The sequence below is a fragment of the Vanacampus margaritifer genome, chromosome 18 (genome assembly GCF_051991255.1).
Source record: "Vanacampus margaritifer isolate UIUO_Vmar chromosome 18, RoL_Vmar_1.0, whole genome shotgun sequence".
In the NCBI taxonomy this organism is placed as follows: Eukaryota; Metazoa; Chordata; class Actinopteri; order Syngnathiformes; family Syngnathidae; genus Vanacampus; species Vanacampus margaritifer.
Genome location: NC_135449.1, coordinates 13762589 through 13778332, shown reverse-complemented (window position 1 = coordinate 13778332; position 15744 = coordinate 13762589). Strand labels below are relative to the sequence as shown.

The 15744-nt window shown below is 40.9% G+C and overlaps 1 protein-coding gene across 1 annotated transcript in view; it reads left to right on the top strand.

The window, feature by feature from the left end:
- The first annotated feature begins 491 nt into the window (after positions 1-491).
- The window catches only part of LOC144038126 (fatty acid synthase-like), a 40670-nt gene continuing 25417 nt past the window's right edge, over positions 492-15744 (top strand). The window contains exons 1-2 of the mRNA XM_077550303.1: positions 492-546; positions 2456-2558. The gene's annotated coding sequence lies outside the window, so the exon portion shown is untranslated. The remainder of the gene's footprint in view (positions 547-2455; positions 2559-15744) is intronic.

Sequence of the window (15744 nt, the reverse complement as noted above, 5' to 3'; positions counted from 1 at the left end):
ATTTCATGGTGTATTCATTTATTTAATTTAGGCACTTTTGGTCCTCCATAGAGCCCCGCCTATCTTTTCAAAATACTTTATAGCCAGGTATAGACAATGTTGCTGTAGCTGAAAATTCACGAAGCCATGTTTCACAGAGACAGAAGAAGTCAATATTTTCGTCATTAAGAAGATAGTGAATGTGATCATTTTTTCGACTTAAAACTACGTATGTGTAAGTGGCCACATAGGATTCCACTTGGTTTTGTCTTTGGGTCCCAAACTATCTTAGAACCATTAACTGTCTGAAACACTTTCAACTTTCTGTGTTTTATTATTGCAGGATTTAGGCGTTCCCTGTCACACTTATTGATTGTTGTAGCAGTTAGCTTGACACTATTTCCCCAAAAATAAAGTGACAGTCAGCTATTGTGTGGTTCTCAGAGTTAGAAGAAAGAGAATATGCAGCTTTGTCTTTACTTATCAATGTTGAAATAGACCGGTAGCCAGATTTTGGCAACGCTCCTGTCAAAGAAGGTGCTACGTCGGCTTCAGTCCATGCTGCAGGTAGATTCCTAATGCCAGTCTTTCTTCCAATCTCACATGGTACTAGGTCAGGTTGGGAAACCTCCAGTAGGACTGGAGGCCCAGCTAGCAGTGGTAGGGGCCCAGCTGGCAGAGGTGGAGGTCCAGCTGGTAGAGCCAGCGGTTCAGCTAGTAAAGGTCTAAACCTAGCCCGCACAGAAGAGGGCCAGCAGGCAGAGGCAGATGTCCAGCTTGCAGAGGTGAAGAGCCATCTGGCAGAAATGGAAGCCCAGCTGGCAGGGGTGAAGACCCAGCTAGTAGAGGTGGAGACTTAGCTGGCAGGGGTGGAGGTCCAAACAGTAGAGGTGGAGGCCCAGCTGGCAGAGGTGGAGGCCAATCTGGCAGAGGTGAAGGCCCAGCTGGCAGAGGTGGCGGCCCATCTGGCAGAGACAGATGTCCAGCTAGCAGAGGTGAAGGCCTGTCTGGCAAAAATGGAAGCCCAGCTGGCAGGGTTGAAGACCCAGCTAATAGAGGTAAAGGCCCAGCTGGCAGGGGAGGAGGTCCAGATAGTAGAGGTGGAGACCCAGCTGGCAGAGGTGAGGACCCAGCCGGAAGAGTTGGAGGCCCAGCTAGCAGTGGTGGAGGCCCACCTGGCAGTGGTGGAGGCCCAGCTGGCAGAGGTGAGAGCCCAGTTAGCAGAGGTAGCAGCCCAGCTAACTGAGGTAAAAGACCAGTTGGCAATGGCAGAGGCTCAGCTAGCAGAGATAGAGGTCCAGCTATCAGAGGTGGGAGCCCAGTTAGCAGAGATGGAGGCCCAGCTAATTGAGGTGGAGGCCCAGCTAACTGAGGTGGAAGCCCAGTTAGCAATGGTGGAAGTCCAGCTAGCAGAGGTGGAGGCCCGCATAACTGAGGTGGAAACACAGTTAGCAATGATGGAGGCCCAGCTAATTGTAGTGAAAGCCCAATTAGCAATAATGGAGGACCAGCTAGCAGGGGTGTAGGCCTGGCTAAATGAGTTTGAATGCCAGTTATCAAAAGGTGGATGACATTCAGCTAGTAGAGGTAGAGACCCAGCTGGCAGACTTGGAGGCCCAGCTAGCAGTGGTGGAGGCCCAGCTGGCAGAGTTGGAGACCTAGCTGGCAGTGTTGTAGGTCCTGCCAATAGTGGAGTTAGCCCAACTAGAAAAGGTGGAAACCGTGCTAGCAGAGGTAAAATCCCAGTTGGCAGAGGTGTCAGCCCAGCTAACAGAGGTAGTGATCCAAATGGTACTAAGAGTGGTCTGGCTAGCTGTGGGGCTACTCTAGTTAAAGATTGAAGCCCAGGGTTTATTTCAACATCACTAGTCAGAAGAAGTATCAATAAGAGATTAAAAACATCTAAGAGTGGTTTACCTGTAGCTCCTTATCATGTTTATTTGATTAGCCTGAAACTGTATCAACAGAGATTCAATTAAATCTCTTTTAATTTCTAAATACTTTTTTCTTAGTTAAAAAATAGAAATTGTGTATCAAGCATCTGCTAAAAATTCATTATTATCATCATTATTTTACTGTTGTAGGCTCTGAATTAGGATTATCATCAGGATTATGGAAGGACATGGCAAGAGTACCCTTAGTGAACCACAAATATGTTTTCCTGCTTGGAGCAGTTTGTCCACTTTAAACATTACATAACCACGACGTGCATGGCAACTAGTCTAGACACATGACCACTGAGTCATTAGTGCCTAAAAGCATTGCAGTTGTTGTGTCTGTGTTGTTTTCGAGGAAATATGTACCTTTCCACAGTCTGGTTTGTTTGGAAAAGAGACAAAATAGACAGAGTAAGAATTAGCATCTTTGTTTTCCACCAGTGGTATGATGACTGCGGTTATTTGGAGTAGTGGGTCCTTGTTCAAAGTTAAATATTCTCTTGTAAAACTTACCTGAATGCTTTATGCTGTGTCCTTAGCACATCAGAATCAAGATGATAGATGGACTTCAGAAAGGGATTTGTCCTTCAGGAGATCACATTGAAAGGTGCAATGCTGCTCAAAAGTTTGTGAACCCTGCAGGTATGGTCAGATTTTTTGTATAAAATATTAAAATAACCTTATTAAATGTTTAGTTATACGTAAATCTACAATGCTGACATTAAAAATAATGGGCTTGAACAAAAAGAATGATAATATTTTCATTCATTCTTGAATAAATGTTGATTTAAGAAAAACTCAGATTTCATGGGTGCAAAAGTATGTGAACCTCTCACTTAATCAGACATTGCACCTCCTTTTGCAATGAGAACTTCATCCAAACACTTTCTACAGTGACTTATCAGTCTTTCACATCTACTTTGGGGGAATCTTTGACACTCTTCCTTCCAAAATGCATCCAGTTGAGAGAGGTTGGATGGGCGTCTAGCATAAACTGCCCGCTTCAGGTCCCGCCACAGTATTTTGAAAGAATTTAAGTCTGGATTTTGACCGGGCACATCCAGAATATAAATGTTGTTGTTCTTCAGCCATTCTTTGGTTGTATTGCTGGAATGCTTTAGATTATTGTCATGTTGCATGATCCATTGTCTACCAGGCTGTAACTCCAAACTGCAAACTCCACCCAGGAAACACGGACTCGATCTCACGTCCTCTGCACTGGGAGGAGGACGTGCTAACCAGTCAGTCACCGTGCCGCCCGGCTTCAGTTTATGATCCAGGATTTCACAATATTCCTCTCAATTCATGATTCCTTGGACTATGTGGAGTTGTCCAGGTCCTGAGGATAAAAAGCCAGCCCAGAATTTAACATTCTCACCATCCTGCTTCACTGTAGGGTGAAGGTTCTTTTGCTGGTATGCAGTGTTGACATTTCACCAAACATGACTGTTTTAGTTGTGACCAAACAGTTCAATTTTGGAGTCATTTGTCCACTGAAGGGACTTCCAAATTGCTTCAGTGTTGTCCAGGAACTCTCTGGCAAAGTTGAGATGGGCAGCTCTGATCTTTTTTGTGAGCAGTGGCTTCTACCTAGCAAGCCTTCCATGAAAGCCTTGTCGATTGACTTTTCTTCTGATTGTTGAAGCATGCACATGTGTCCCAGATGCAGCGAAAGAGGTCTGCAAATCCCTTGATGTGATGTTCAAGTTGGCTTTTTAACCTGAATTATCATTTTTCTTGTGGATCTTGCTGATATTTTAGAAAGTTGTCCACTTCTAGGATGGATTGTAGTAATTTCCAGTGTTCTCTAGTTGCAGATGATCTGCTTCACAGTGGAATGATGAAGCTCAATTTTTTTTTAGATGACTTTAGCTTTCCCCAGACAGATGTGCTGTCACTACCCGTTTCCTGAGGTCCCCTGAGATTTCTCTTCCTCTCAGCATGACTGACCTGTTTGGGTTCACCTGGGTAAGACTAAGGTGATGTGGTTTTGCCTCTGTTTCAGTCAGTGATGCACAATTTCTTAGCTAAACTTCTCATTTCATTGGTCCAGTTCAGTGGTTAGTTTAGCTACCAATTGGTCCTACCTGATCCTACTTGACTGCTTGTTTTAAGCAATGCAGCTCAGTGTTCACTTACTTTTACACAAATTTACCAAAAATTATTTTTAATTAAGTTTAGACCACACAATTGATAAAAAATAAATAAAAAAGATCAATGCATTGCATTGATAAACCTACACCTGTTATTTCATATAAAATGTAATGGTTCAGATTGAACAGCAAAATTAGGTGGAAACGATTGGAAAGCCCAAATTGCTCAAGAGGTTCACAAACTTTTGAGCAGCACTGTATGTCCCCACCCCTGACGATTAAATACATCCCAAATTCACTTGGATTAGATTGTGAGTAGCGAGTGACACGCTGAGCAGCTAAAGAGAGTGTGATGATATTTGTGTCTGAATCGCAAACCAACAACGATGCTGATTGGGAAGCTGAGGAGCAGTTGCTTGGTTACCACGTTTTATGATGCTATCCTACTCGTTGTAATGAAAAATTCAAACTCATGACAGAAGCATTCTCCGGGATTTCCACTATGAGATATGGATGTGCTTGGGGACATCTGGATCAGGGCTGGGGGGGAAAAAAACATCAAACTATAGCACACATACAGCAGAAAAAAATATATACCGTACAGTGCACAACATACGTTATAACAGTTGTCACTCAACAATTTATGAGCAAGTTTCAGGAGCTACAAGAAATTGGGGACACAACCACTCTAAATGATAAGGCTGATGTCTCTCTCTCTCCCTCGCTCTTTTGCTCTTTCGGTCTCTTTTTTTCTTTTTCCTTTTTCTTTAGCCAGAATTGTCCACATCAGGGTTCACTTTTAAACCAACTGGGATAATGTGCCATAAATGTTTGAGATGCATTTGTGTCCCTGCATTCAAAATGACAGATGTTGCCTTCTGGATGTTTTCTTTGTCTCTTTTGGGTTTACCATCACTCCTACCATTATTCTATAGAATAATTTATTGTAAATGTGCTTAGCAGTTTCTTAGTCTAAGGCAGTGGTAGGGAATCCTGGTCCTCGAGAGCCGCTGTCCTGCTTCTTTTCCATGTCTCCCTGCATCAACACAAGTGGCAAAAAGGCCGCCCCTGATAGATAAAAATGTCTGGATTTTGCTTCATAACTCATATTCCAAAAATGTCATATTAATCAGAATGTCATGTTTAGACTAGTGAGGTCACATATAACATATTATTATCAAGAGATATTTAAGGTTGACTTCCACTTTAAATAACATTTACAAACAATAATTTGACCTGTCAGAGTCATGCGGATTCCTGCTACAGCGGATTTAGTTGCTAGCCCGCTTCACCACTAATGTGAGTTATGCCTTCCGCAAGTCACGCACTGATATACTATTTAAACACCATATTAACATTGAAAACGGCTATAATTGTGACTGGGGTGAAATTATCTTTGTTATTAAGATAACGCATCATCATCATTGTATCATAATTACGGTCATGTTATAAAAACAGCAACTTTGTTATGGAGTCTATCACATCCATCCATAGAACTATACATGCATTCCAAAGGGTGTCAATTGAACAGTGCACAGATTTATGATATTTTAGGGCTGGACTGGTACCTTTCCCCTGCTAATAGCTTTAGAAAAATATATATTGTAGCTATTTATTATTAATTTGTTTTCATTAGCATATTTGTTATTCTAGAGCAGGGTTCCCAAACACAGAGTGATGTGAGATGGTGTTGATAGTGTTTTATTTATTGGGTGATTATATCGATGCTAGCTGACTTTTTGCTGTTTGTTTTGTGATACTCACCTACAAATGCGAAGATTGATTCCACTTCAGACATTTCCGGCATCCTTTACCCAATATTACTGGTGTCCCTCCTCTGCAAGTCTAAACCAATCTTTTTCTCCAAGTGTTTCAATGTTTGCTGTCCTTCTGATGAGCTCAATTCTGATTCTGTCCATCCTCCTCTCACCAGAAGACAATCTCAGCAGCTCCAGCTCTGTTTCCTGACTTCTGGTCATTGCTTCCGTCTCCAAACCATACCACATGACTGGTCACATTACCGCCCCATAAATCTTTCCTTTCACTTTAGCTTTTGCTCTTTCAATAAAGATCACACCTGACACTTTCTTCCATCTGCTCCATCCCGCCTGTAGGCTATTCTTTTCTTCAACCCTATTGCACATTCCCTACTGCACAGTTCACCACAAATACTTTATCTCCTTGCACTTTCTCCATCTCCACTCCTTGTAACCGCACAATTCCACGGACAACCCTTTCTGTCACACACTTACCATTGTCATGCTGCGTCTGACCTTTATTCCATGTCTCTACGGTGCATTTCTAGGTTCTCTTCCACCTGCTCACCGCAGAACACATTGTCATCAGCAAACATCATAGCCCACAAGGACTCCTGTCTGACCTCATCTGTCAATCTATCCGTCACCTTAGCAAACAAGAAGTGTCTCAGAGCCAATCCTTGATCCAGTCCTACTTCCCCCTTGGAGTCTTCTGTCACTCCAGTGGCACACCTTACCATTTTGTTACTGTTCTCATATGTCAAGGACTAGTTGAACATAATTCTCTGTCGCTTCAGATTTTCATCATGCAGTATCACAGCTTGGCACCCTGTCAAACCCTTTCATATTATATTCTTCTTTTATTATATTTTGTACAATATTGTGTGTATTAAGCAGGCACGACAGAGATGCTTCCCCATGTAGAATCTGGGTCGGTTATTGCACACTTTGGTGTTGTAAAATAGTCCAAACATCATAGACAAACATCCTGAATACTAGTAGTGGATTGGTTAGCCTTCATGCTACTTGGTACAGTAGCTAGCTGTGAAGACCATAGGTATTAGCCTACAGTATATGGGTCTCAAACTCAGGTCCTCGAGGGCCGCAGTCCTGCATGTTTTAGAGGTTTCCCCTCCTCTAACACAACTGAATCAAATCATAAAAATCACTATCTGGTTTCTGAAGAGCTTGATGATGAGCACATTTCTTCCATGTGTTTTTCTCCAAGTTGCATCCTTTTTTTTTAGGATTGGCAGTCTCCGATGCATTTCAAAATGTCCTATACAGCTTGCTAACTTGTTGCGCCGTTGCCGTTTTGAGAAAAAGCCCCTAGATCAGCACATCAGGTATGATTTCACGTGTAAAGACTACAAATTATCTTTTAAGATTCGTTAACTAGCATTGCCACACAGCAAATCAGTCAGTCTTAAATTTCCAGTGTTCGATCAAATATGCAGTACAAAGTGTTATTTTAACACTGTCAGAGTATTTCCTTGAGTATTGTTGTGGATGATGTGTGTAACCTGAATAGTACTACCTTGAGTGTTAAATTGACCACACCCTAATTTCCGGTGAAACTTTCCATTTTCAAGCAAGCTGTCGACATTTCAATAGCGATACATCCAATTGTCGTAGTTGGGGCGGTGTGGATCAGTGGTAAAGTGGTCGTCTCCCAACCCTGAAAGCATTAGTTCGATCCCAGGCCAGTGTGACTATGTTGAAGTATCCTTGAACAAAGATACTGAACCCCCATTGCTTCTGATGCAGTGTCGTCAGTAGAAATGTAAATCACTTTGAGGGCCTTGTAACGAGGGGGGAAAAGCTATATAAATGAAGTACCATCTATCAGAGTAAAGTATAGTTTGAGTTAAATCTTTAACACTGACACTAGTGCAATACACTTATAAGTGTTTAAACACCAGAGTTAACTGTAGTTTGGCAGAATTAAATGTTTAACACTGACACTAGTATACAGTACTTTCAACACTACACAATGTTTACCATTGTAGATTTTTTAACACTATACAGTGTTAGAGTAACACTGGTTAAGTGCAAAAAAGTGACACTTTGAAAAGTGTCATATTTACACTCATTGGTGTGGACACAAATAAACACTTTTCTAGTATTAGATTTAACCCGCTCAGTGTTAATCTAACACTGGCGATTTTGCTGTGCACATGATTTAAGTGATGTCTGTAACTGTCATAGAAAGTGGACTCGTGCTTAAACGTTTCTTGACAATAATATGTTATATGTGACCTCACTACTCTAAACATGAGACATTCTGGTTAATATTGCGTTAGTGGAATATGAGTTATGCAGTATAATCCAGCCATTTTTATCCATCTCAGGGAGCGGCCATTTTGCCACTTGCTGTCGACTGAAGATGACATCGCAGTTGCTCAGGCAATGACCAATCACAGCTCACCTGTTTTCTTTTTTTTCTTTTTTTTTTCCCCTGGGAGAGCTCAGTATTGATCATTTGACATGTCATCATCATTGCTCTCCCTTTTTTTTTTTTTTGTATGTGGATGTGTGTTTGTGCGTGTGTGTGCGCGTAAAAAAAAAAAAAATCCCATACCGTTCACCTAAACCGAACACTTCAAAATCCAGCCAGAGTCGTGGGGCCGCCAGGAGACCCGAAGAAGGACCAAAGAAAAGAAAGAAAAGTGAAGCCCAGCACCGACCAGACACCACCCACCGGGCCACTAACCAGGGTCCTTCACCAACCCCAGAGACATCTAAATTCCAACAAATCAGGGAGACCTCAAGGGCCCAAAGGAGAAACTGAGGAAAGGTAGAAAGGACAGACGAAGCAGAGTGAGATCCACAGACACCAGCCTCCACCGATTCAATGACCTGAGATAGAAACAGATTGTGATTCTGAAGCTGAGCAGTGATTGGTTGTTACCTGAGACCTGAACAACTGTGATGTAATTTTCATTCGACAGTAAGTGACAAAATGACCGCCTTGCGATATCGATAAAAACTGCTGGATTTTTCTGCTTAACTCATATTCCACAAAGGCGATGTTAATCAAAATACCGTATTTAGACTAGTGGGGCTGGTTATTATCAATAATTTTTTGTGGAGGGGGTTACTTCCCCTTTTAGTTACCATGCAAACAAAACCTCAGTTCTGGTGATGTCACACCATTTGGACCAGTCTCCAAATTATGATTCAATTATTAATTTACCACGCCCACTTGAATTAAATGTCCGAATTATCACACATTTGTGCACAGTATTAGTATTTATGTGTATATGTTTATTTTGGGGAAGAACATGTTCTAAATATTTTCACTTTTACCTATACTGTCCACTTGTTTTAAGACCAAATCGGGCAGTTGCCCATCATTTCATCAGTTGTGCTGAAAATGCTTGTTGTGTGTGGGAGCTGGAACTGGCTTTGTACATTATGTTTATCATGTAGGACTATTTTTCTTTCTTTCAGAATCTAGCCATTATTTTTAATTATGAGCTGAGCAACTACAACATTGTTGTGTCTTCTGTGACTTTGTAGCGCTTAGCAGCTGTCCGGTGTAATCCCTACTGTTGTTATTTTTGTGTTATACATTATCGTTAACTATTTGTTTACTGTTGGCAAATTGGGTGGATGGATGGAGGTAATTATATTTTGTCTTGGGTGTGCCAACTATTTTAGTAATGCATTTACAAGATCAGTTTATCATTAAGAAGTAACATTCAAAGTACTACAAAAAGTTTGGGCGCTCGTGTTTGTGGGGCCATTAGTGCAACTTCATGGTGACCAGTTGAGCAGAATAAAGGCTTTTAACAAAATTTTGAATGCCTTAGAACTTTTCCTCTTAGTAATTTTAAGCAAGCAATCATAACAAGTCATGCAGAATAAAGGCTGTGGAGACATTTTCACAGTGCTTTTCTATTTCCATATGACCACCAGAGAAAGCGCTGGAGCTCATAATCATTAGAGGCTAGAGAAAACGTCAAGCTTGTTATTATGCATATATGGGCAGAAAATGCTTCATGTTTGTAGCGTTTTGGAGACGTTATGTTGCCTATGGGGCACAGTTAGCAAATTAAATGGGTTTATATTAGCTATATGCCCAAATGCTACCCTGAGATGATACACATTACCTGAATGAGAGGGGGACTCGAGGCAGGGAAACACTTTGCTGTAACAGCACTGACAAAGCAAATGAAGTGGGCCCCGCCTGAGTAGGCCACCATTGTTCTTGACTCTTTTTGCTCTCTCTCCAGGGGCCAATCCTTTATACATGCCGTATTCTGCCATTACCATGACCCAATTTCTTTTGAAAACTGTGCTTCCCAAATTGCAGAAAAAGCTCTGACTGGTACAAGAGCTTTTAACAGAAACTGCCCCCTTGAGTTAACTATGCATGCTGCTGAGTCCTCTCCATAAAGTGCTTTGTCAAGAATTTCTGATAATGCTTTGTTTTTTGCCCACAGGGCTACAAGTTAGAGCCGATGGCTCTGAGCAAGCAGACTGGGGGGGGGAAACATACACAGCTTTTCTTAACATGGAAAAAGGGACAAGATGAAGTGATGCTTCTTGATCATGGTTAGGGCAGTAATTTTTTTTTCTGCATGGTGCGCCAGTGCCAATGGACCTAAATGCGCTACATCACAACATTTTTAATCCTTTTTTTTTTTTTTTAGCTTTCTGCTGTATGTGTGCCAACTGCATCCGTAAATTAAAGGGCTGGGTTTGTCAACATGGTGGCATCATCAATTTCCTAAACTACCTTGTTTGTTGGAAATCTAGTCCCAGTGGTGGAACCAACAACTAGACACTGGAATGTTTCCGTAATTTACAGCCAGACTTCGAACTGAATGAGTCTGTTTGAAGATCCTGGTTGCCTTTTGATCAGGTTATATATTCTGAGTACGGTTAAGATTATGAATGATTCTTACTGTAGTGCACTGCCGCTTTGTAGAATCGAATGATTTGCTGTTGATGTGAAGTGTAAGAGTCTGCTGGATGTTACGCACTTATTGAGATTGAAAGCTTCCTTGCAATGCCATGCAATCATTGGCAGATCATGATAATCTTCTTGAATTGTGATCGCTCTTGAAATACACAATTTCATTCCATATGAATAGGTAATCTAACATATTTGATGCGTGAGTAGCATTAAGAGGTTTTTGAAGGAACCAGAAACCTGAGATGCGCATACAGTGGAACGTTAATGAATTAATTGCCACCTTTTTCTTCAGAACAAGAGGCATTGATCCTCACTGATTTATGACATAGAGTTTTTTTTGTTTTTTTTAGTGCTCAGTATTGTTCATTCGGTAGCCTTACCAATTCAACATGTCATTATCATTGATCTTTTTGTGTGTGTGAGCGTGTGTGTGAGCGTGGGTGCCTGCGTGCAGGCGTACCTTTAATTCACCTGAAACTTCTTAAAAATCCCATACCCTTCACCTTAACTGCATAGTTCAGTCCCGCCAGAGTCGTGAAGTTGTCAGGAGACCAGAGGAAGGGTCAAAGGAAAGAAATATGAAACAAAGTGAAATCCAGCATCAACTAGACACTGCCTATCACTCACAGGGTTACAAAACCAGAATCTTTGACCAACACCAGAAACCTCTAAATTCCAAAAGATTAGGGAGACCTCAAGAGACCAGAGGAAAGACTAAAGGAAGGAAGGAAAGAAAGATAAGGCAGAGTGAGATCCACAGATATCAGCATCCACCGATTCAGCAACCAGTGGGAGAAGCATATTCTATTAAATTTCAGTAGATGCTCGTGTGGTGGATCAGGTAAGCATGCACTCATTGACGCGAGGCAAGAAAAACATTAGAAGTATTTTGTCAGGGTAGAAAGTTATATTGTAACAACCAAATAAAATAAAAAATAAAAAATATATATAAAACAATTCTATTTTATTTTACACTAAAAAACATAGGATTATGTTCTCAAAAAAACATCCTTTGTACTTGAAAAAAAATGGACTTTATAGCTCTAGCAATGCACATCTTGCTCTAAAAAAAAAACACATTTTTCTCATGCAGGGGCATTAAGGTAGGGATGATTAATTAGTTTTATATATTTTCTCTATTTTATCATTTTTTAAATGATACAACATAATCATTCATTTCAAATTATTTTGTGGGCCCTCAAACTACAGCTCACAGGATCCCAGGATCTGGGGACCACAATTTGAGAATCTCTGCTATATACAGTATATCATCTGGCAGGGACTCGGAGTAGAGCCGCTGCTCCTCCATATTGAGAATAGCCATTTGACGCCCCGGGGACGACCCAGGCCACGCTGGAGAGACTAAGTCTCTTGGCTGGCCTGGGAACGCGGATGAGGAGCTGGTTGAAATGACTGGGGAGAGGGAAGTCTGGGCTTCCCTGCTAAAGCTGCTGCCCCCGCGACCCGACCTCAGATAAGCGGCAGAAGATGAATGGATGGATGCTATAGGCTATTTTGATTCTTTTATGAACATGGATGTTTTTGCAATGTTGGATGAAGTGGGAATAATCTCAAATTAGCCTGAAGAGCACATACAAACTCCTCAACGAAAGCACAGCTGAGATTTGAAGTCAGTTCGTTTTTGCTGTCAGGCAAAAACATTAACCAATTACCCCACCTTTCCACCAAAATGGATTGCAGTTTTATTTCAGAAGTGATACTTAATCTCAGAATATGTGTGATATGTATTGATGTAAGGGAAGAAAATGATGTCACCACAATGTCCAAGCAGGGATTGCAAGTGAGGATGGATGTCATAAAGGTTTTCATAATAGCTATATTTTTAGGCCAGCCCCAGGAACTTTTCAGTTAGAAATAGCAGAGATTTACAGAACAGATTTGACAGCAGCTGAAATGGACATTCTGGCATTCTGGAGGGTATATACAGAATAGATTTAGTGCCTGGAGCTAAGGTATCAACCTTATGTCTACACACTTCATGCTTTGTAACTAGCAAACATGATTATGAATTTAATATTATAGTACATCCATGATCCGTGTTTTTTTGTTTAGATTAAATGCCATTTTGTGTCATGTTTTGTCTTGTGTTCTTGTGGTTCATGTCTTGTCCTGCTTGTTAGCTTTTTTTGTTCCCACCTGTGCTCGTCAACCCGGTCCCTTGCGCCTTCCAATCAGCTCCTCCAACCATTCGTGTGATGTCCAGGGTGCTCTTCGGAAAGTCATATCTCTTAACCTTTTTGCCACCTTTCCTTAACCTTTGTTGGATTGCATCATCAGGTCATGGAGAGATGAAAAGGTGCTTCCTTACGTGCACATGAAAGGACAGCATTGGTTCAAATGAATTCGATTCCACTTTTCCTGTCTGACGTCTTCGAATGATTGCGGCGAATATTTTAGTCTGTCAACTATGTCTGTGCTCTGTTGCTTTAAATATTGATGGGGTAAAGAATTGTGGGTAACATCCTTTTCTAAAGTTGGATAGGAGTAACCTTTGCAAAAGGTTGCATTCAAGCACCTTTCCTAAGCATTTGTATTTTGTAGAACCATCCTATTCTCCAAGTAGCCTACTTCTGGCTCATCTCACTCGGATAGAATAGGAAAGTATATTTCCTTGGCAAAAACGATAATCCGAAGAGGCCCCTGGTTTTCCTCTCATCAGTTTGCTTGTATGTGTGCTGCATTTGAAGAAGGTAGAAGTTGTGGTCTTTTCCCACTTGGATTATCACAGTTGTAACAATGTAAATAGCAAAATATGGCTGATTCCGATCAATTTTTGTTGTTCTGGTTCACGCAGTCTATACAAAATAAATCATGCTGTGTTTACGTGAAGTTACCTATTTCAAATAACTACATTTATGTAATAATAAAATTAAAGCGATAAATGTATATTAATTGTTTATAATGGTGTAAATTAGGTATGAGCGAGTACAGCGCAATCTGTATCTGTATCTGTTCGACCATCTAAATGATGTATATCTGTATTCGGAGTGGCATAAACTGGAAATGAGTGTGTTTAACCAGAGGTGGGCGTGGCTTAACAAAAATGGGTGGGGCTTACATCAATACGTTCCTGTATTTTTAATTTTGTATGAAATTGGAAAAAAAATAGTTTGAAATTGATATGGATTGATCAAAAGTTTCTATATTTTTTGTTTGAAAATTATTGACAAAATAGCCTAATTAAGATTCAAATCAATACTTTTGATCACAAAATAACTGTTTTTCAAATACGTTTTTATAAATGTGTATATTTTAAAGTTTTACTATTCATATCAGTTTTTTGTTATTATTTCAATTTTTTTTCAGTATAAATTTAGTATTAATTCAATGTTCTGTTGTTTCAGTACTTATTTCCCTTTTTTATTTATTTCCGTCTGCATGTCATAATTGTTGTCCTTTTTTTGTCACCATTTCTTGGTTTGGATCTTCTGGACGAGTTGTCGTCCATCTTGTGTGTGGCTTGTAAAGCGGAGGGATTGCTGGATGTTGTCAAAAGTGCTTTTCGAACTTGAGCCGGGACTGTTTACAAACTCGAAGTGACTCCTCCAAGGCTTTGACAGCAACATGGCTGCCATTTTGACCTGAGCCACCGCGGCAGTGTGTCAGCGTCGTGTGACAATCAGAAGACGGCCCACATAAAGGCCATGGCTTTTCCTAAAATGGCGTCCAAGTGGTGGCATTGAGGAGTACTGTAGGAGACTGTCGTTGAGTCAGACTGATCTCATCAATTGAGCATGTTGGATTGTCTTTAGTGCCGGGCTCTACCACGACCTTGCCATTTCCCGCTTACCGAATTATTCAGTATCAGGAATTTTGGTCCAAAAAAAGGAGAATAAACCGCTAAAAGAAACGGTTCTGGATGTCCAATCCCGTAGCATGCGGGAGAATTTAATATTCTCAGGCATATCCGAGAACACCTCTGACAATCCAGAGGCCGAGATTTAAAAAAAATATGACGACATTGTTAAAAATTCCTCAGGAGACGGTAAATAATATCTCTTTTTACCGTGTACATCGGCTTGGAGCCCGTAGGGGCAACAAACCCCGTCCTATTATCGCTAAGTTTGAGCATTTTAAACAGAAATAATTTAAGTAAAGCACGGGAGCTTAAAAGGACCTCTTTCGGGATGAATGACCAATTCCCGAGAGAGATTAATGAGCGGTGAAAGATACTGGTTCCCATAATGAGACAAAATAGGCAAGAGGGTAAACGGACTACAATGGTCGTTGATAAGCTATACATCGATGGCCAACTATTCCGGAACCCCAACTCCACTCCCTGGCTGTTCTAATTGGTATGGTGGAACTGAACTTTGTTTCATTATTAGATGTATACATATACAGTACAGACGCTCCCCAACTTACGAACGAGTTACGTTCCGAGCGATCGTTCGTAAGGTGAATTTGTTCGTAAGTTGCTTCAGTGCTATATTTTGTATTATAATTTATGTTTAAAGAGAATACGTACAGTACTGTACTACGTATGTTAGAGAGAGAAAGCGAGAGACACGCACAGTATGTACATGTACGTAATAAGATAAATAAAATGAAGTTTAACTTACTTTTGGAAGATGTACTCGATGCTTAAATATTTGATGGAGGAGGAGGAGGAGGAAGAGGAGGATTTTATATCATGAGAGGTTCTTCGTCGTCGCTGGAATGGGCTTCAAAAGTTACTTCCTCCTCCGTAACTTCAATGTAGGAAGAAGTTGAGGGTCGCGGAGAAGAAGATGAGGGTTGATGAGTATCTTCCTTGGAGGATTTACTAGAAACTGGCCGAAAGAAGCGATCTAACTACGATTGCACAGTTTTCTTCTTTTTTCATCATAAATGATGCGGTAGCACTGTATGGCATCATTCAATTGATTTGCAACCTTTGTGCAACGTTCAATATTTGGGTCTTGCTGCTCGAAGAGTGCGATGGCTTTATCTATGAGCGACAGGCGTTTCTTCTTCTTCCCCCTCCTCGACACGTTGCTGAGCCTCCAATGCTGGGTGAGCTCTCACAGCGCCAAGCGTCGGTATTAGCGGCG